General features: G+C 40.9%; 1 long non-coding RNA gene and 1 other non-coding gene across 2 annotated transcripts in view; one reads left to right on the top strand and one right to left on the bottom strand.

The window, feature by feature from the left end:
* The window catches only part of LOC120887207 (uncharacterized), a 67,446-nt gene extending 46,733 nt beyond the window's left edge, over positions 1–20,713 (top strand). The window contains exons 2-5 of the long non-coding RNA XR_005730301.2: positions 8,661–8,787; positions 9,113–9,292; positions 9,660–9,778; positions 17,104–20,713. This is a non-coding gene — a long non-coding RNA (uncharacterized LOC120887207). The remainder of the gene's footprint in view (positions 1–8,660; positions 8,788–9,112; positions 9,293–9,659; positions 9,779–17,103) is intronic.
* On the bottom strand, positions 11,425–11,498 carry Trnav-cac (transfer RNA valine (anticodon CAC)). The gene has a single exon. It is a non-coding gene; the product is annotated as a tRNA-Val (tRNA).
* Positions 20,714–21,565: the final 852 nt, after the last annotated feature.

The raw sequence follows: 21,565 nt of genomic DNA, 5'->3' as shown, positions 1-21,565 counted from the left end.
ACTCTACCTACCCATCTGTTGCCATGGCAGTTCATCTCTCTCAAGCTGGTTGAGCATCTGGTTGTCATATGTCCCTGCCTCCCTCCCAGCCCATGGAGTACCACTCCCAGGGGTTCTGCAGCAAGACTCAACACACCAAAAGACCATGTTCCAGGAGCTCTCTGGGTTCTGACTGTCTTCTGATATAATTTACGACTGCAGTTATTGGTGACATGAATGGAACTACTCAGGAAATGGAAAATCCCTGATATGTGGGTCCTGTGTGTTTATTGAAAAGGGAGAGCTTGGGGTAGATGGAGCATTTTCTGTTTTGTTTTCATTGCTCAGTAAATTTCCCCAAACAATCATTGCTTGCAACATTTAGCACTGAGAGGAAAATCCCAAAATAAATATTAATAATCTAAAATCTTAACTAGCAGAAGCAGAGGTCAAAGAGTTGGTAATCTGCTCTCTTTTTTTATATAACAATAAAACTGGATTTTTGCTATGGGACTTTAATTCTAAGGCAGACAATTGTCTCTGTATAAGTTATGATTTAATTTTTTATCCTTTCTGTAAGATGATAATGCATCGTTTACATGCTGTACTGTGTTAATCTTTCCATCGTTATTCAATTCTCATGTATGGGAAAGTTTAAACATTATCTACTTTCAAACGATTGTTTTCTCTTATGTTATATACTTTGGGAATGTTTTAGAAATTTTTCTTTTTTTAAAATTTTTTTTTGTTTTAGATGCACACAATACCTTTATTTTTATTTTTATGTGGTGCTGAGGATCGAACCCAGTGCCTTCCATGTTCGAGGTGAGCCTTCTACTACTGAGCTACAACCCCAGCCCTTTAGAAATTTTTCTGTCCTCCCTTATGTCACACAGGTTTTTTTTTTTTTTTCAGATGGCCAATTAGGGACTTTATTACTTTTTCCCTAATAGAGACCGTAGATCTATAACTATGAATTATGGAGAAAATTTGGTGATTTACCTGGAGACACAGATATATTACAGAAGTTCCTTGACTTATAATGGGGTATGTCCTGACCAATCTATAGATAGTTGAAAATATCTTATGCCAGGCACAGCAGCACACACCTGTAATCACAGTGACTTGGGAGGCTAAGGTAGGAGCAAGTTTAAGGCCCTAAGTAACTTAGTGAGACCCTATTTCAAAATGAAAACTAAAAAGAGCTGTGAATGGGGGCTGTGGTTGTAGCTTAGTGGAGAGTGCTTGCTTAGCATGTGTAAGGCACTGAGTTCGATAAAATAAACAAAAAAAGGATTGTGTCCATCTGCAACTAAAATTAAAAAAAAAAAAAAAGCTGGGGATGTAGCTCAGTGGTAAAGCACCCCTGGGTTTAATTCCACACACACACACACACACACACACACACACACACACACACACACACAATAACATCTCACATTGCTAGCCCAGGGAAAGTATGATCTCTACTGAATGAATGTTGCTTTCACATAATCATGAAATAAAAAACTTGTAAGTTGGAGTTGTCTGTGTAAGTATTTACCATGAGGAAAAAAAAATAAGTAAGGATAGTCAGTGGTCCCTGGACTGGTTGAATCTGTGTTTTAATGCACCTCACCATTAGATGGTAGTATAGTAATAGGTATAACAGTCTGGGGGGCAGAGGCACTGTCTTTACCCATTTTTTTAAAATGTTTATTTTTCAGGTATAGTTGGATACAATACCTTTATTTTATTTATTTTTATGTGATGCTGAGGATCGAACCCAGGCCCTCAAACGTGTTAGGCGAGCACTGTACCTCTTAGCCAAAACCCCAGCCCTCTTCACCCATTTAAAATAAGCTCAGAAAGCTCTATATTGGTCTCATAGAACCATAAGGTCCTTATCAGCTCCAACAATGTAGATTTGGAACTGGGACCTATATCTTAAAGACTCTATGACAAGTCTAATGGAGTGAATACTGCAAACAGAACTTTTCTTTCTTCACAATACTGGGGATTGAATCAGAGGCTTCTTGCTTGCTGAGAAACTCTCTACCCCTGAGCTACACCCTCAACCCCAGAATTTAGTTTTGGTTTCAGGGTGCTTTGTTACCACCAGATGTGGGATAAATATCATTTAAGTCTAAGAATGCTTGAATGGGATTGGGGAATTTTGTTCTGAGACTTCTTAGCATAGCTTTTGGCTTTACTACCTTTCTAAATTTGGATGTTAAAATATGTAATTCATTACTACTTCCTAATAGAGCTACTATTTATCCAACATTCAATCAAATGCATTTCTTTTAATTAGCATTTAATTTTCCCTTCCTAAATTGACATTTTAAAAAGCAAGGCTAATGTTTGGCAACTTTTCTCCCACATAATTTGTGACCTGCGAAAGAAAGAAATAGCTCTGTCCCTCCCCAGTTTCAAGGGTCAGCTGCTCTTTGACGTTAGTGTCTTCTTGTCTGCTGTAGCGAGTCATAAGGTGTCATTATCAGGGATTCTGTATCCTGAGAGGGCCAAGAAAACCAGGTCAAAAGGAATGTGCAGAGGTATTTAGACATTTTTAGGAATGGCACGTTTAGCTTAATTTCTAACATAATTGAAAGACTCTAAAGTTAATGGGGCTTTACATGGCTGGTAGAAATAGAAACAAATCCACTTAGACCCAATTTCAGTAAAGATAAAAAGAAGAAAGCAAACCTTGAAGAAATAGAGAAAACAGAGTGGATTTGATAAATAAGTTTCCCTGTCTTCAGAATCAGGGTGATAGATTCTCAACTGGATCTCACAGGTCATGGACTTGCTGGGGCAATTTCTTACACCTATACAGGGCTCTGGCCTCACCCTGCAGCAGTCATTGTGCCTTTAGGGGCTTTCATTACCAACCACTCACTGGGGCCATTGTCCCAGAGCATTTCACTATTTAATCACAGGTTCACCGTTACCTTACCCTCTTCAGGGACTATCAGAATTGTCCCAGTCAGGAACTGGCCCTCCACTCCCTAAGCCTGGGGGCTCTCCCAAACCCTGGCCTCATCCTACTAGTCTGGCACATTCCCACAGTGGGAAAGTTGCCAAGCTACATGAGCAAAAACCTACACTGCATGTCTGCGGGAGACAGTCAGCAAGACCTTTTCTGACCTAGCCAGCTACCAAGAGAGCTTTCATCCTCCCAGGTGGCTACCAAAGCCCCCTCTGTTCCCTTCTCATGGACTATCTTTCACCATCATAGATTCTGATGCTTTCAATGACCAGAGGGCCATGGAAGTCACACTGTTTGTGGGACTGGAGAGCCTTGCTGCTCAGCCTAGCTCACCTTCCCTGCTCCCAGACCCTGAGAAAGACCAATGAAAACTGAAATCTCTGTAAGTTTGACAATGGGGCAGTCCTGCTGCTGTGCGCCACGCCCTGTTCCCACTCTAAGGAACACAGACCTGCTCCTCTCTCACATCTGTTAGGAAATTACTTTTCTCAGAAAACAGGTGCTTCCTCAGGCCCTGAGAAATCTGTTCTGCCTCCCTTCAGCACACTCTTGCTGGCCATTCCAGTGAAGTAAACGCTCCCCTCTTCTTCATCAGAGCTATAACTGGGAGCTGTCTCTTCATGCAGTGATAGGTTGGTAAATGTGAGTAACCAGCTTTGGGTAGAAAGGGGGAGAAGAAACCACTAACTAGTAGCATTTGCTTGTTTCCATGATGTGAGTACTCTGGGACCTACTTTTGGGGGAACTTCAGAGAAAGCTACAGCAGCCTTGGCAGAGAAGAGAGATGGAGGAAGAGAAACAGGACTGACTTTAGGAAAGGACTGCACTCAAAGATGAGCAGGGATCAGCAAATGTAGACTTCATGGCACAGAGAGCAGGTGGGGAGTATTCCTCCCCCCACACCTTTTTTTTTTTTTTTTGGTGCAGTGAGGGGAATGGAGGTTGAATTCAGGAGTGCTTTGCTACTAAGCTACATCCCCAGCCCTTTTTATTATTTTAAAAAATTTTAAGACAGGGTCCTACTGAATTGCCTATGAGATATTCACAACCAGTGGGATATTCTCAATTTGATCCAAGATGCAGCTGGGAATTGAGATGGATGAGAAGACTACAACAGGGAGAGGCTGGTATAAACTGTGCTGCTTCCAAATCTGTGCTCTTTCTTACAGACTAGACGTGGAAAGTGCTGGGAATCTCGAGGACCTTAGAATGAATATTTCTATGTTGCTATGCTAGAAATGTGGACTAGTCATCTAATTTCTGAAAAGAGAGTGTTTTGTGATTTTAAATGCCCACACAGGCCTGGGGATGTAGCTCAGTGGTAAAGTGCTTGACGAGTTTGCATACAGGGTCCTGGGTTTGATCTCCAACACCACAAACAAAAAATAAAATGCCAAGGTAATGAATTAATACCTCAGACTGAGCAGAAAAATTCTGTGGTCCTTGGAATTATTATTTAATGATGGGAAAGAGTTTTCCTGGTGGAATAAATTTTGAAGGAGCAGTGGGTGGATAAAATAAAGTTGCTTAGCTGGGTACAGTGGTGCACACATGTAATCCCAGTGACTCAGGAGGCTTAGACAGGAGGGTTGCAAGTTCCAGGTCAGCCTAGGCAATTTAATGAGAACCTGTCTCAAAATGAGAATTTTAAAAGGGAATCGGGATGCAGCTTAGTGGGAGAGGATTCCTGGGTTCAATTACCAATATCACAAAACTAATAAATAAGTAAATAAAGTTGCTTTTTTAAAAATCACATTTCAGGGCTGGGGTTGTGGCTCAGTGGTAGAGCACTCGCCTAGCATGTGCGAGGCCCTGGGTTCAATTCTCATCACCACATAAAAATAAATAAATAAAATAAAGGTATTGTGTCCATCTACAACTAAAAAATAAATTTTAAAAAAATCACATTTCATGAGCAGTACTGGTCTAAGGAGCAGATTTGATGGTTAATGGTAAACAACAGACCCTACAGGACCAGTCTAATCTGCAAGGTCCCATGCCTTGGGCCTGTTGGAAGCAGAGGCAACTGGGAGATATGGGGCAAGCCCAACAGACTCCATGGTAGAGGTTGCTTAAACAGACTCCTGGATTGAGGGAAGAGTTGAATTTACAAATGCATCTTTTCATAAACGATACATTTGCAGACAAAGTAATTGCCTGTGGGACAGATTCCCACTCCCATTTGTAGTCTGTGCAACATCTTCTCCCAACCCCTCCCATGACTCACAAAGGGTGGGAATTTCTCCCCAGAGTCTTGAGAAGCCCTTAATGAAATCAACCACACTAACCAAATTTCAACCTGTGATATTTCCAAAGGAATTAGTATGAGACAGAGATGTGCCTGTAGGCAGATACTAGTTCCAGTTCAGAGAATTTGGGCCAGTGGGAAGAATCCAGCTCTTTGGGGATCTTGATTAAAGATATTGAAGATATAAACTTGAATTAAGGTCCAACATTCTTATACATTCTATACATTCTGCCAGGTTCCTTGCAGCTCCAGACATCTTTCATTCTGTGTCCTTTTTGCAGCACCATCTGAGTCAACACATTTTTTTTTGCCACTCTCCAGGCAGTGAGAGGTTTGCAGTGTGTGTGTGTGTGTGTGTGTGTGTGTGTGTGTGTGTGTGTGTGTGTCCATTCTGTTGTTCTGTGAGCCACCAGAGCTACCACCACAGGCTGCAGCTGGTGTTGATGGCGCAGAAGCGCTGAGTCACTGGCTGTTCAGCGACCCTTACATCACGTTCCATTGTCCTTTCTTCCTTTCTGGGCTTCTGAGGGCTTGTTCAGTGTTTTTGTTTTGTTTTGTTTTTGCCTGGGGCATATCCCTATTAGGAAATCAGGGTGTTAAAATCAAGAGGCTGCTGGGGCTCCGGAACAAAGCCATCCAAAGGGACAGGGGTCCCTGCGGTTTCTGAGAACACCCAGCAACCCAGACACAGGCGCTGGAGACAATTTGGGCGTGGGGCCCCAGGGTGGGCTCCAGCTCACATTTTTCTGCAGCTCTTCCTGCTGTGCCGGTTTCAACTGGAGCTGATGAGTTTAACCATCTCTTTATACATGCCGAATTCAACCTTCTGCAAGCCGGTTTTAGCACAAATGTAACAGGTGGTGCTAATTATCTGTGCGACATAAATTCTTAGAAAAGTAGTCTCTGGAGGCGGCTATATAAATTTGTTTAAATGACTGTTTGACCCAACAAGCTTGTCCCTTCATTAAATTTTTTTTTTGTTTTAAAAATTACCTATTTATTATGTAAAAATGGGGGGGGGGGAACATAAAAGATGAAATGAAAATTATATAGTTATTTGGAAGGCTGAGGCAGGAGGATTGTCTGAGTCCTGAAGTTCAGGGTCAGCCTGGGCAACATAGTACGATCTTGTGTCCAAAAAATATAAAAATAAAATATATATATATTTGTAATCCAGGGACTGCAGGTATAGCTCAGTAATAGAGTACATGCTTAGCATGAGCCAGCAACCCATCTCAACAAAAAAGATCTATAACCCATCACCCAGGGACAATCTTCTAATATTTTTTTCTGTATATCTATTGATATGTACATACATTTTAGATCATTTAGCCCACATCGTACATTTTATTTAAACTGAGAAATATGCTGTGATATACTCTATTATCATTAAGCCATATTCTAGAAGTGCTACAAGTTAGTGCATATGAACAGAGATACAGCTCTAACTGAATTTTGGATTCTTTCATGTGCTATCATTTCATTTTTCTTTCTCAGACCTTTTTCTTGTCAGAATAGCCTCATCCACAAATAACATCCCTTCCTCTCACCTCTGCAAGGTAGCTAAAGCTTCTTTGGCCTTCTGAGAACCCCTAGGGTACTTCTATCTGGGTCAGTGCTTCTGAGACTTGAAGGTATCAAAATTCTCTGGAAGGCTTGTCAAGAAAGTTTGCTGGGCCTCATCCTTAAGAGTTTCAGATTCAGCAGGGCTGGGGTGGTGGGTAATAAGCCAGTTCCAGGGTAATGTTACTTATGTTACTTTGCTACTGAGAACCACTGTTGCGGGAGAATGAATGAACAATGTTTCTTTTCCTTTATTACATTTATCTTGTCCCCAAAGTTGTATCTTTTAACCACTACCTATTCTGTCTGGTATCACCCATACATCCAGAGGACAGAAATATTTTCATCTGTCTGCTCAGTAGTAGAGCACTTGCGTAGCAGGCTCAAGGCACCGAGTTCAATCCCCAGAACCCCAAGAAAATTTTAAGAAAAAAGAAAAATTCCTTTCTTAATGAGGGGTTGAAATTCAAAATCCAATGGGTTTGAGGAGGCCCCCAGTACCTATGAGAGTAGAGCCAGGGTGATTTGTCCTTCACTGTCACTGCATCACATTCTCCTAAAGAGCTGGCTCAAAAGGAAATGCACAGATGCCCAGACTATTTGTTAAAGGAAATGACACATTATCCTCTTCCCAACATCTGGTAATTCCTGAAAGACAGTCAAGCCCTGATAATACTGTTGGCTCATTAGAAGCCTGTGTCTTCTTTCCCGAGGGAGGTGGGGGCCAACCAAGGAGGACAGAGACTATTTTTGGTGCGAGACAGAGGGGACGCCTTGAGGAGAGGGGCGAAGGGTCACCGGCAATGCAATTCTATTCCTTGAGCCAGGAAAACAAGCTTCCTTCCTGTCCAGCCCTGAGCAACAGTCCCTTTCTTAAGTTTCATATCTTTCACAGAAAGCTGAAAAGATTTAAACAAACCCTCATGGGCTAGAATAGTTGGACACCAGTAGATGGACAATTCAATGGGGAAGGAGATTTGCCAGGGCCCTAGGTATGGCAGCAAAGGTGAGATGTCTGGGTCTAGGTGAGTGGTCGTCACAGTGTGCAGTAGTGCCACAGAGGGAGCTGGTGGCATCTGGCTACCCCTTGGCTGGGAAAGACATTTTTTTTTTCAGTGCTGGAGAACCCCAGAGTCTCATGCATGCTAGGCAAGTGCTTTATTACTGAAATACATGCCTGGCCCCAATACATATCTTTTTCCAGCCCTCCGACATCCTCTGGGGTTTAAGTGAAATGTGGAGAAAGAATAGGAGAGGTGTGAGCAGGATGCCTGGCTAATGAGACCAGAAGGCTTGCCTAGGTTAACTGACTTGGTACAGGTGAGAAGTAACACCCTGAAACTACCTGGAGATCCAAGGCATGGGTGTCTCTTAACTGGCCCCATCCAGCATCTAGAGCAATGGAGAAAGTTAAGCTGAGGTCTGGGAAAAGAAAGTCTTGTTCTCATTAAATTAGCAGAAGGCCCCCTGCACTGGGGAGGGAACCAGGAGGGGGTAGAGTGGGCACATCTGCCTTCAGATCTAAGGGCATTTTTTTGTGCCAGGCCTTTGTACTGTTCCAGCCAGGGCACTCTGGTGAAAGCATCCTGGGAATTCGGCCTGCAAACAGAAAGGGCATTTCCTTGTGTGGGTTTCCTGTTTAGGTCTGTGTAGAAACCCAAAGGATCGCTTGGCCTCATAAATCCTCTAGACATTACTGGTGTAGATGCTCTGGCGGGATGCCATGGGAAAATTGCACAAAAATAGAAGAAGGGAGGGAAGCACATTCACTCTCAGGATCCTGGGTGGGTTTCAGGCTCCCTGTTTTCAGATCTGTAAACAGAGGGGGTTGGGCTAGAGGAGATGACCATTCAGGTCCCCTCCAGCTTTGACATTCTCAGGTTCCGTTTCTCTCTCAAGGGTTACTGTGCAGCTCAATAATGGGAGGCAGCTGAGCAGTTCACCAAACAGAAGCACCAAGAAAGTTTCAACTGAAACATTAGGAAGTTGCCCTAGAATGTCTTTTAGACTCCTTCACAGAAAGAAGGTACGTTTGAACTCTGGTATTTCCCAGACTTTCCTAAACATTTAGAATATTCCACAATAGAAAGCTAACAGGTTTAGGAGTTTTGTGGATTTTTTTTCTCCCAGTAATGGGGATAGAACCCAGGGTTGCTATAGCACTGAGCTACACCTCCAGCACCCCCCTACCCTTTTTAAATTTTTTAAAAGATGTTGATGGACCTTTATTTTATTCATTTATTTCTATGTGGTGCTGAGAATCAAACCCAGTGCCTCACACATGCTAGGCAAGTGTTCTACCACTGAGCCACAACCCCAGCCCTCTAACCCTTTTCATGTTTTATCTTAAGACAGGATTTCACTAAGTTGTTGAAATGGCTTCAAACTTGAGATCCTCCTGCCTCAATCTCCTGTGGTGCTGGGTTTACAGGCATGTGCCACTGTGCTCAGATATGGCTAGATTTTGACCCAAAGTAAGTTCACAGAGCTGATCCCAAGATGGTGAATAAAAGGAGCCTGACCCATTTCAGGTTTGTTTTTTTACTTCTTGTTTCCCTCAATTTCTGCATATGTTAAAAATTGCAGTTTGGCATTCAGACTGGTTTAATGGAAGAAGTCATGCTTTTATATTTGTTCTGTGGCTGAATTCATAGATTCTGAGGCAGACTCTACTTGGAGACTCACCAGATACTAGGTCAGCGGGGAAAGTGATGGGGCAATGCTATAGTCTGGATCTGGAATGTCCCCAGAAGGCCTGTGTTAAAAGACTTGGCCCCCAGGCTGTGTTAGAACCTTTAGGAGGTGGGGCCTAATAGAAGGTAGTTAGGTCATTGGGGTTGTGCCCTCAAAGGGGAAATTGGAACTCCAGCCCCTTCCTTTTTCTCTTTCATTTCCCAGTTGCCACAAAGTGATCACTTTCCTCTGGTGCATGCTCCCACCATGATGTGCTGCTGCCTCATCCCAAGCCCTAATGTGATGGAGCCAATCATCCACGGTTGATTGAAACCTCTGAAAATGTGAGCCAAAATAAACTTTTCTCTTTTTAAGTTGACTTATCTCAGGTTTTGTTTTTTTTGTGTGTGTGTGTGTTTTGTTGTTGTTGTTGTTTATAGAAACCCCAAACTGACTAACACAGGCAAAAATAAGGATTTCTTCTGGAAGTGCTTTGTTCCAGTGAGGAAATTGACTTCACCTTCAATAATACTTTTTGTGTTCTTTTATTTTTACTTGTCATGTGTGTACCATTTTTCAAAAATTGCCATATGGCATTGTCTTTTCAGAAAGTACTAAAATGATATTGGGTAACTTCAAGCTAACCACTGTTAGTCTGGCAATGCAGTGTTCCAGTAAGTTAAATGGACTTTATACTTAAGTGGGGGTAAACTTGTTATGCAACAACACTTCCCAAGTCAAGATTGCTCCCTTAGAATTCAGCATTGCTGTTTGCTCAGTTATCTCAGGTGTGAATTTGTGATGTTTGTCTATGAACCTCAGGCCCTCAATCATGTTCTTGTGGATAAATATATCAGCAAATGAAAATCACTTCTGAGGTCCAATTCTGTTTTTTCCCCCCAAATTTTGCTTATATACATCATACATTCTCCTTTTCCTCCTTCCAACTGTGATTCTTCAGAACCAGGAGAAAGGGGAAGGAAGTTTTAAGTTTTCTGGGTCAGTTTTGACTCCTTAGGACACCGGTCCTGAGAAACATGCTTTAGCAGCATGATGGCACATGCTTATAATTATAGCAGCTCTGGAGGCTGAGGCAGCAGGATGCCAAGTTCAAGGGCAGCCCAGGCAACTTAGCAAGAGCATGTCTCAAAATATCACAACAACAATATGTTAATAATAAGAATGGGCTGGGGATGTAACTTAGTGGTAGAGTTCCCCTGGATTCAACCCCCAGTACCATAAAAGAAAATAAAAAGGAGAAAGAGAAGGAGAAGAATACTTTATCAGGGAGTTTTATAGTTGCATATGTTTGGAAATTCTGTCTTTGAGAGTCACAGTAGAAGAGCACTTGTCTTGCATGTTCAATCCCCAGTAAAACACACACACACACACACACACACACACACACACACAGCTCTGAAATTTGTGCAATAAAGAAATATGTTCAGCCTCAACTCAGCATTTCCTCAAACTTAGGTGATCAGAAAAGATTCTTTTTCTGTTATAGGTGTTAACAAACATAGTAATAAGTGTTCAGTGGGATCCTTTGAAAAATGCTGCTTTTAGCCAAGAGATAAAGTTTACTGTCCTTTACATATAGCACTGGGGGGATATACACATACACATGTGTGTGTGCTTATGTGTGTTTTCCAGTACATTTCCATATATGTAAGTATGTGTAATATATATTAAATACATATGTATACTTACATATACATACACATACACAACATATAATGGCAATGTTTCTACTCTTCAAAATTTTAATTGGCAATAGACTAGGATGATTATAATTATGAAAAGATATACACACACACACACACACTTTTAGTTGCTGATGGACCTTTATTTATTTATTTATTTATTTTTATGCAGTGCTGAGAATCAACCCTAGTGCCTCACACATTCTAGGCAAGTACTTTATTTACTGAGCCACAACCCCAGTCCCGAAAAGATTTTTTTTGTGTGTGTGTGTGTATGTGTGTGTATATGTGTGGTGCTGGGGATTGAACCCAGGGCCCTGTGCATGTGAGGCAAACACTCTACCAACTGAGCTATATCCCCAGCCCCTGAAAAATATTTTTTCAATATTTATTTTTTAGTTGTAGTTGGACACAATACCTTTATTTCATTTATTTATTTTTATATGGTGCTGAGGATCGAACCCAGGGTCTCGCACATGCGAGGTGAGCACTCTACTGCTGAGCCACAGCCCCAACCGGCCCTGAAAAGACTTTTATGGATTAAAAAAAATATATTAGAAGTACAGTGAAATCTCAATTATGATTGTTGGTGATTGGTAGAATGACAGGGGAAGGTTTTTTCTTGTTTTCTATTTTTCCCCCAAATCTTCCACAATGCACATGAATTATTTCTATACTTGGGGTATAAGTCAAAATAAATATATTTTTTTTTAAAAAGAATCAATATCCAAAGCTTTTTTTCATTTGTTCTTTTATTTTTACTTGTTTATTTGTATGGGGATTGAGCCCAGGGGTCCTTTACCACTGAGCTATATCCCCAGTTCTATCTTTTTTTTTTTGAGGGGCAGGGTCTGTTAAGTCTTGTTAAGTTGCTAAGGCTGTCTCCACTTGCAATCCTCCCTTCTCAGCCTCCTGAATCACACTAGAATTACAAACATGAACCTCCGAACATGGGTTCTTTTCATTTTTTAAAAAAATACTTTTATTTGTTTATTTATTTATTTTTTATGTGGTACCTGGGAATTGAACCCAGTGCCTCGTGCATGCTAGGCAAGTACTCTACCACTGAGCCACAACCCTGGTCCCTTTTCATTTGTTCTTAAGTGAACATATCTGCTCCATGCTGAGAAGCTCTCAGGTCCATTCTCCCATTCATCCTGGGTTTGCTGAGGTCCCATGGCACTTGTCTTCTAAGGTCCTCCATGGGTGTTCCTGGAGTGCATATAGCCTCTGCAGGTTTAAGAAAAAAGTAGAGCAATTGCCACATGATGTGAGGGTCAGTGTGAGGGAAAGATGTGACCTGATCAAGTCTACCACATCAAGTTGTTCCTGGGTCATGTGTTAAAGAAGGAGAGGATGGTATACAAGTTGGAATTTTTGGTGGCAACCAATGAAAATCTCAAGTGGAAATAAATTTATTAGAAGAGTATTGTATAACTCACAGACTCCATGAGAACCCTGGAGAATGGGTGATGGGAATGAAAAGCAAGGGAGACAAGGTATAGCCAAGATCGAGGAAAGAGCCACAGGGATAATGTGCCTAGGATCCTGCCACCAGTGCTGTCCTGATGAACACTTGTCATCGTTCTGCCACGTCCTAATATGCCTGAACAAGATTGTCATGTTGCAAGACACCCAATACCAGCATGACCACTGCAGGTGACTTCTGTCTCCCCATAGGCACAATGTCCCAGTTGAGTCCAGGTGATAAGCTGGTTTTCTAACTGCTGAAGCAAAGAGGGAAACTGCCCTTTTTGACTTCTAAAGTAGGAAATTGAGTCCTGCCTCCCCTCTTCTCACAGTTCCCTCAAAGGGAAAGGATGTTCAAAGCCTGGATAATCAGAATGACCAGAGTGCCTAACATTTATATCTAGTAGGCTCCCCCTTATTATTATTTGCAGCAGCCCAGAAATATTAAATGGAAAATTCCAGAAATAAATAATCCATACATTTTAAATAACTTTTATTACAGCATTTTGTTATAATTATCCTATTTTATTATGAGTCACTGTTGTTAATCTCTTACTGTGACTAACTTATAACTTAAACTTTACCATAGGTATTTATATATACAGGAAAAAACAGTATGTATAGGATTTGGTGCTATGGTTTCAAGCATCCCCTGGGGTCTTGAAGCAGATTCCCTGTCAATAAAAGAGAACTACTGTACTCTATAAAGGATCAAGGATCTTGGAGAGGAAGGGGCAAAAGCAGGCGACCATGTACAGAAGTGAACTCCCCTCCCCAGAGTGGAATACAGTGTGGTGTTCTTTCAGTTGGATTCCTGAAATGGAAAATGTTCCATTTTCATGTGGTTGAAAATCTACTGCTCACAAGAACTGACCTCTCTTAGTAAAATCCATACTCAATAATAAAATAAGAATTACCATTTTTATCCCCCCTGAGGGACCAGGAGTCAGATGAAGAATGCCCATCCAGCTGTGAGACTGTCTGCAGCTTGCTAACCAAGGGAAGTGAAGGGAAAACAAAATACTTGAAAGATTGTTTTTTTTTTTTTTTTTTTCTCAGAAGAACTTACAGTTTAGGGAAGCTGATTAAATAGATTGATATTACCTCAGAGAAGGGCCGTATAAGTGCAGGGACTGGGAAAGGAGTAGGAAATGTAAACATGGATCTTTTATTGACTTCCTTATTTGGGAATGTAACTTTCTGCTCATAAATGTCCAAACTTCGAGGTTGAATGCAGAGTCCAAATGATGAAATTCAAGGACAGCATTGGTGTCACCGTGGCTGTTGTTGCAGGATGCCAGACACAGACCCTAAACTGGACTATGTAGGAGAAAACTGGTGGGGTTGACTACTTCAGAGTTTGGAGTCTTAGGAGTAGACTGGAAACCAGTGATTAAGATTTGAGAAAAATCCCTTTATTTTGGAACCGATACAGATATGTTCACCTCAGAAAAGTGAGGTACAATTTAAAAACTTCAGGCAGTCTGTGGCTGGGGCTCAGTGGCGGAGCGCTTGCCTTGCACAGATGAGGCACTGGGTTCAATCCTCATCACCACGTAAAAATAAATAAAATAAAGATATTGTGTCCATCTGCAACTAAAAAAATATTTAAAAAAGAACTTTAGGCGATTAACTTTATGTGATCTCTACATTATTACAAAATTTGGCAATGAGTTGCCTCTTGATTGTCAGTATATTTACATAGCTTTCATGGTTACCTGGGGCCTTTTAAGGATCATCAATATATTCATAGGTCCCAGAGGCTTGGGATGCTGAGACAGGAGGATCGCAAGTTCAAAGCCAGCCTCAGCAAAAGCGAGGCTCTAAGCAACTCAGTGAGACCTTGTTCTAAATAAATACAAAATAGAGCTGGGGATGTGGCTTAGTGGTCGAGTGCCCCTGAATTCAATACCTGGTACCCACAACTCCCCCCCCAAAAAAAACCTTTCCCTATGAATACATATATATATCTGTTGGGGGGGAGGTACCAGGGATTGAACCTGAAATATTTTATCCTGGGTTCAAGCAATCTTCCTTCCTCAGCCTCCCAAACAGCTGGAACTGCAGGTATTGTCACTGTACCTGGCTATGGGTACACTTTTTACAAGTTGTGTGACTTTGAAGAAATTACCTAATTGTGTTAGTTGGCTTTCTGTCAGTGTGACAAAATATCTGAGATAATCAACTTAAAAACAGAAAAGGTTTATTTTGTCTTACAATTTCAGAAGTTTTGTTCATGGTTAGTTTGCTCTGCTGTTTTGGGGCCTGTGGTGAGGCAGCACATCATGGCTGGAGTATTGAAAGAACCATAGAGGGCCTGGGTTGTGGCTCAGTGGTGAAGCACTTGCCTAGCATGCATGAGGCACTGGGGTTGGTCCCCAGCATCATATAAAAAGACAAAATAAAGGTATTATGTCCATCTACAACTAAAAAAAAAAAGAAAGAAAAAACCCATAAGAAGAGGTTGTTCACCTCTGGTCAGCCAGGAAGCAAAAAGAGGGGACCCTGGGGTCTCAATATCCCCTTCAAGGGAACACTCCTAAGGACCTGATTTCCTCCAACTAGACCCTCACTTCTTAAAGGTTCCACTACTTCCCAATAACACCACAGGATGGTGACCAAGCCTTTAACAAGTGAGTCTTTGGGGGACATTTCAGATCCAAAGAATACCCCCTAACCTTTGTATGCCTCAGTCTTATCATTTGATAAAGGGACTAGAATATGACTTCAACCAGGTGCAGTGGCATGTGCCTATAATCCCAGCAGTTTGGGACGCTGAAGCAGGAGGATCTCCAGTTCAAAGTTAGCCTCAGCAACTTAGCAAGACCCTGTCTCAAAATAAAACATAAAAAGGGCTGGGGATGTGTTTCAGTGGTAAAGTGCCCCTGGGTTCAATCCCTAGTACAACAAAAAACAGTTTGTGTGTATATATATATATATATTCTCATAGAGTTTTTATGAATATTATATACATTAATTAATATGAAGTGCTTAGTACTTGTCACCTAGTAATTGTAATCAAATAATTGCTTGATAAGCAATTAATCTTCAATATTACTATCGGTATGGGGGGTTACATGTGCCAGAAGGAGGGTAACATTTTCCATCTGCTTTCATAAAACATCCAGATAATAATTCAGATTAAGCTCAGAAAAATAACACAATCATTTACTTTAATCCAACTGAAGTTCGAGCATCTCTGTGGTGGGACTAATTAACTCAATAATATTAACGAATTGGTGGTGTTAAAATCTTACTGGCAAATGCTTTGTGTCATTGAAGTCCTTCCTAAGCAGCTGAGCAGCATGGTTGAAATGCAACCATCCTGGGTCCTCATATTAACATCCTCTGAAATGGAGTTCTCAAGAATAATGAGTACCATGGTGTCTTTTAGCTGTAGCTGAGGTCTGTCAGTGACCAGGATTTGGGGACAACTTGAGCATTTTATAATGTATGCTTTTAGCTGGATGCAGTGGTTATACCTGTAATCCCAGTGGCTCAGGAGGCTGAGATAGGAGGATTGTAAGTTCAAAGCCATCCTCAACAACTTAGTGAGACCCTGTCTACAAATAAAAAAACAAAGAAGGGCTGAGGATGAGGCTCAGTGGTTAAGTGCCCCTGGGCTCAATTCCTGGTACACAAAAATAAAAAAGTGTGCTTTTATAGAATAAAACTTAGTTCCTTAAGTCCACTGTCCTTCCTTTCCCCTCCCTTTCCTTCCTTCCTCCCTCCCTCCCTCCTTTTCTTCCTTTCCTGGAGATTGAATCCACTTTACCACTGAGCTACATCCGGCCATTTTTTTTTTTTTTTTTTTGAGACAGGGCCTTACTGAGTTGCTATCCTCCTGCTTCAGTGTCCCTAACAATTGACTTGCATCATAGTTCCCAGCAACTCAGTTGTTTCTCAAACTGGGGTCTGTGGAAAAAAAAAATTTTTTTTTCCTTTCAATATGTTGGTATATTACTGAAATTTGAGGACTGTTGCTGTAGTGGAAAGGGCATTTCCTTTGAAATCAGAACGATCCATCAAATTCTGTCTTCACCCCTTAATTGCTGGACAAGTCACTTGGCCTCTCTGAGCCTCACTTTTGTCATCTGTAAAATAGTGACAATAGCTTTCCACAATCTTGTGATGAAGATGTGTGCACCTCATTTGACAAATATCAGAAGCTCAGTAAAATTATCTCTATTTCACCCATTTTTCTTCTCCCCTAAAACAAGAGGAGAGGACTTAGTTTGCCTTCCTAAAGTAGAGAAGAACTCAGCTGAAATATTTGCTGTAGTTTGAATATGTCTCCCATAGTTCATGTGGTGGAAACATAATCCTCAAATAGCAGTTGAAAAGTGGGGCCTATTAAGAAGCAATTAAAGCATGAGGGCTCTGCCCTTGTGAATGAACTGATGTCATTACCACAGGAGGGAGTTAGACATCATGAGGTTAGGGAAGTGAGTTTGGCTCCCTCTCGTTCACTTGCCTTCTTGTGCTTCTTCCTTCAGCTATGGAATGAAGAAAACCCTAACCAGACGCTGTCCTTGCATCTTGGACTGCCCAGCCTCCAGACTGTGAGCTAAGTGAATTCCTTTCTTACCATTCCTTCCCTTTCTTTCTTTCTCCCCTCTTTCTCTTCTCTTCCTCTTTGTTTTTTTACTTCTTTTTTTCTCTCTCTCCCCTTTCTTCTTTCTCTCTTTCTTTCTTTTACAAATTGTCCAGTCTGTGGTGTTCTGTTACAGCAACACAAAAAAACTACCATAATATTCAAGAGGTTTGTACTGGATGTTCAGTGATTCAGATACAGATAATGTGGCGGGCAGGCTGGATAAAACCTCTCCTGCCCCCAGTAATATCCCTGAAACTTGCGAATGTTATCTTCTATGGCAAAAAAGAACTCTGCAGATGGGATTACATTGTAGATGTGGAGATGGGAGATTATTTGAGTGCTTGCTTATCTCCTCCAAGGACAGCCATTTTTCTGAGAAGTAGTGTTTTAACTTTTGTATCCCTAGTGTCTCATGTAGTGCCTTTCATACTAAAAGTTTCTTTATATGTTATGAACTATGGTTTTAGTTTAGTTTTTTTTTTTATCTAAAAAAAATTCTTATTCCAGTGGGCCCTAAATGCAATCACATTTATCTTATAAGAGGGAGGCAGAGGGACATTTAACAGACAGAAGACAATGGGACTATGGAAACTGATAGCAGTAGCATTGTCACAAACCAAGGATTGCCAGTGTCACAAGAAGCTGTAAAAAGAGTCAAAGACCAGATTCTCCTTTGGAGCCTCAGGAGGAGTGTGGCCTCTGCTGATAACTTTGATTTCAGCCTAATGATACTGACTTCGGACTTCTGGCCTCCAGAACCTTGAGAGAGTATATTTCGGGCCATTCAGTTTATGGCAATTTGTTATAGCAGCCATTGAGAACTAATACAGATCATTGGTTGTGACTCTGTAAAGAAGAACATTGAAATGGAATGGAAACAGATTGTGCCTAAATGCAGAAATTTAAGAACTCCTCAGCAAATATTTAAATTCTGTTGCTTAATTCTCAATTGCAAGGCCAACAGGTGTGTAGAAAGGAAAACTCTTTTTCACAAGGTGAGTTGAGAACTTTAGTGGGCTGTGACTGGCATTTTTTTTTTTTTAAGCGAACTAAATAGAATAAAAAGCCTGACACACCATGTTCTTGGCATTGTCAGCTGCATGCTTTCCACGCTGGCCTATGTGCAGCATTGCTCATGGTCTTTCTTGCCAACTCATTTCTTCTATTGTCATTTCCCCCCTGTCCCCCAAGTACTGAAGATTGAACCCAGGAGTTCTCTACTGAGTGACATCTCCTGACCTTTTTAAAACTTTATTTTGAGACAGGCCTCACTAAATTGTCCAGGCTGGCCTCTAACTTGCAATCCTCTGGTCTCAGCTGCCTGAGTAGATGGGATTCTAGGCATGCTTGAACACACTTACCTATTCTCTTGCCTTTTTTTTTTTTTTTTTGGTACCAGGGATTGAACCCAAAGGTGCTTAACCACTGAGCCACATGCCCAGTCCTTTTTATTTTTTATTTTTGAGACAGGGCTTGTCAAGTTGTTTAGGGCTTCACTGAGTGGCTGAGGCTGGCTTTGAACTTGAGATCCTCCTACCTCATCCTCCCCAGCCACTAGGATTACAGATACGCACCAATGCATCTGGCTGTCTTGCTATTTTTGACTAGATGTTCTCTTACCTCTTTCCACACACCTTGTGCTTTTCTTATGGTTCTTACCACCTTGCTATGGTTCTTGTGGTTCTTACCACTATTGCTTATTCTTTCAGCAAGTACACTTACAGTCCTACTGTGTGTCAGACCCTGGGCTGGGTGGTGGTCCTATTTGAGTGCTTGCTTATCTCCTGCAAGGACAGGCATTTTTCTGAGAAGTAGTGTTTTAACTTTTCTATCCCCAATGTCTCAAGTAGTGCCTTTCATACTAAAAGGTTCTTTATATGTTATGAACCCTGGTTTTAGTTTAGTTTTTCAATCTAAAAAAATTTTTTTTAGTTGTAGATGGACACAATACCTTTGTTTTATTTATTAATTTTTATGTGGCTCTGAGGATCAAACCCAGTGCCTCACATATGCTAAGAAAGTGCTCTACCACTGAGCAACAACTACAGCCCTGGTTTTAGTTTTTAGAATTATTCTTTTAAACAAATACAAATGGTGGTTGGGAAAAGGTCATATATGTCTGGCCCTGTTAGGCAAAGGACATGACATTGTTTTTGGGAACAGACCTAACAGAGGTAGGTTTTCTAGAAGCTTGGTCATAGAAAGCCTCCATTGGGGGATGTAGCTCAGTGGTTACATGCTTGCCTAGCATGCATGACGTCTTGGGTTCAATCTCCAGTACCATAAAAAAAAAGAAAGAAATCCTCCTTTTGGCCTACTAAATTTTGGTGACCCTCAGCAGAGTTGAACACAACTTTTCTCCTCTACTCTGCAGGTCACTCTCCCACCACAGCATTCAGACCAAGCCAGAGGGAAAATCACCTGACTGATGAAAAAAATGGAAGGAGTGCTTGTGAACCTTGGAGGTGGTCCTAATTGCAAGACCAGCTGGAAAAGATAGCCCCAAATAAATTTCAGTCATACAGGAATTTAAAAGAAAAGGATACCTTCCTTCCCCAATGTGGGATTTTCTGCTAATTTATTGTAACATCATCATGTCCTTAAAGCATCAAACTTGATGGTCAAATTATATTCATCAGTATCTTAGGCAACAACCACATGTGTAAACTACAGACGATGATTTCATTGGTGACTCAATATAATTACACCCTTGCTTGTGAACCCTGTCTTTCTTTCTAGGCATTCAAAACACATGACAGACATTATCTTACTGCTTTTCCCAACACTTTTGTCAGGTAGGTCAGGAGCAGGCATCATGATTGTCTTATTTCACATATACATGGACAGCTTTCCTGGGAATTATTTGTCCAGAGCCCCATTGGTAATAAGAGTAACTGGAAAGAAAATGGCTGGAGTTTTAATTTAAAAAGCAGAACTTCCTGTGGAGGCAACTTTAGGTCACAGTACTGGGATATTTCTAATTTCAGGCATCCTTGGTGCAAGAGGGCACAAAGGGTTAGTTACTTCCCTTTATTTATGGGTGTATGGGGGGAGTAGGGTCACAGATAATTAAACTGCTCCAATCTTGGCACTTCAGCATGTACAGGGAGCTCCATCCAGCATTATATTTTCTTTCCAAGACGACAGTGGCATAGCTCAATAAAGTAGGACCAGCAACAAAAATCTAAAACATCAGTTTGATTGTATGACAATTTTTTTGCTATTGGAAATAATTCCTCTATAGTGATGAAAACTTGTGGAGTTTTGGAGGCCTGAATTCAAGTACTGGTTCTGATGCTAATTAGATCTACAATTTTGAGAGTGCTAGAGACCAAAGCCAGGGCCTCTCTTATGCTAGGTAAGTGCTTTACCACTGAGCTGTACTCTAGCCATTTTGAGAAAGCTTCTTAATTTCTATGGGTCTCATTTTTCTTTTCTTTCTTTAAATTTTATTTTTATTTATTTAGAAATTTTAAAATTACACATTAAAAATGTATACTCACATCTGAGATACCGTATGATGTTTCAATACCTGTACACACACATTTGTAATGTTCAAATCAGGGTAAACATATCTACCTCCACAAATATTTATCATTTCTTTGAGCTGAAACATTTAATATCCTTTCTTCTAGCTTTATTGAAACATACAGTACATTGTGGTTATCTACTGTGCAATAGTACACCAGAACATTTTTTTTTTCCTGTCTAACTGTAACTTAGAACCCCGTCCCTCCCTCTTCCTGGGTCTCATGTAAAACAGGCACAATATTTGCCTTACCCAATGGCTATGCTTATAAAAGGAGACAATATATGTAAAGTGCTTTATAAACAGTAAAATGCCACAGGAAAACAAAGTATTATGAAGATTGGACCACTGAAATTACATGCCTTAAAAATGCAGGTTATATTTTCTTTCAGTGGGGCCTATTTTCAATGGCTTATTGCTGAGAGCCACAGCCGAGTTTATCAATGCAAGGAACATACCTTTCAATCTGTAAATTATTATCTCCCCAGAAAATCAGAAGGAAAGAGAATGAATAGGGGAAAGAATGCCTGTGGCCACAGGTATATCAAAATTTAAAGAATGTGGCAAGCATAGACTCTATTTCTAGGTGGTGGAATTCAAGTTCCTGTACAAGTAGGGGTCAGGAAGTGTGGAAAATAAAGCTTTCCTGTGCTTTCTGGAATATTAGCCCTTTGTCCAGGATCTACAAGGTAAAGAATTCCATAGGAAGTATTTGCTTAATTAATTGTAACCAGAACTTAGCTATGGATAGACCAGATTCCAGTGTGCAGTGATAATGCTTTTTCAATCAAGCTACGTGCATACTTGAACACATGAACAGACCCACAAGATT

Source organism: Ictidomys tridecemlineatus, chromosome 10 (genome assembly GCF_052094955.1).
Source record: "Ictidomys tridecemlineatus isolate mIctTri1 chromosome 10, mIctTri1.hap1, whole genome shotgun sequence".
Taxonomy (NCBI): Eukaryota; Metazoa; Chordata; class Mammalia; order Rodentia; family Sciuridae; genus Ictidomys; species Ictidomys tridecemlineatus.
This window is presented reverse-complemented; position numbering and strand designations above follow the sequence as displayed.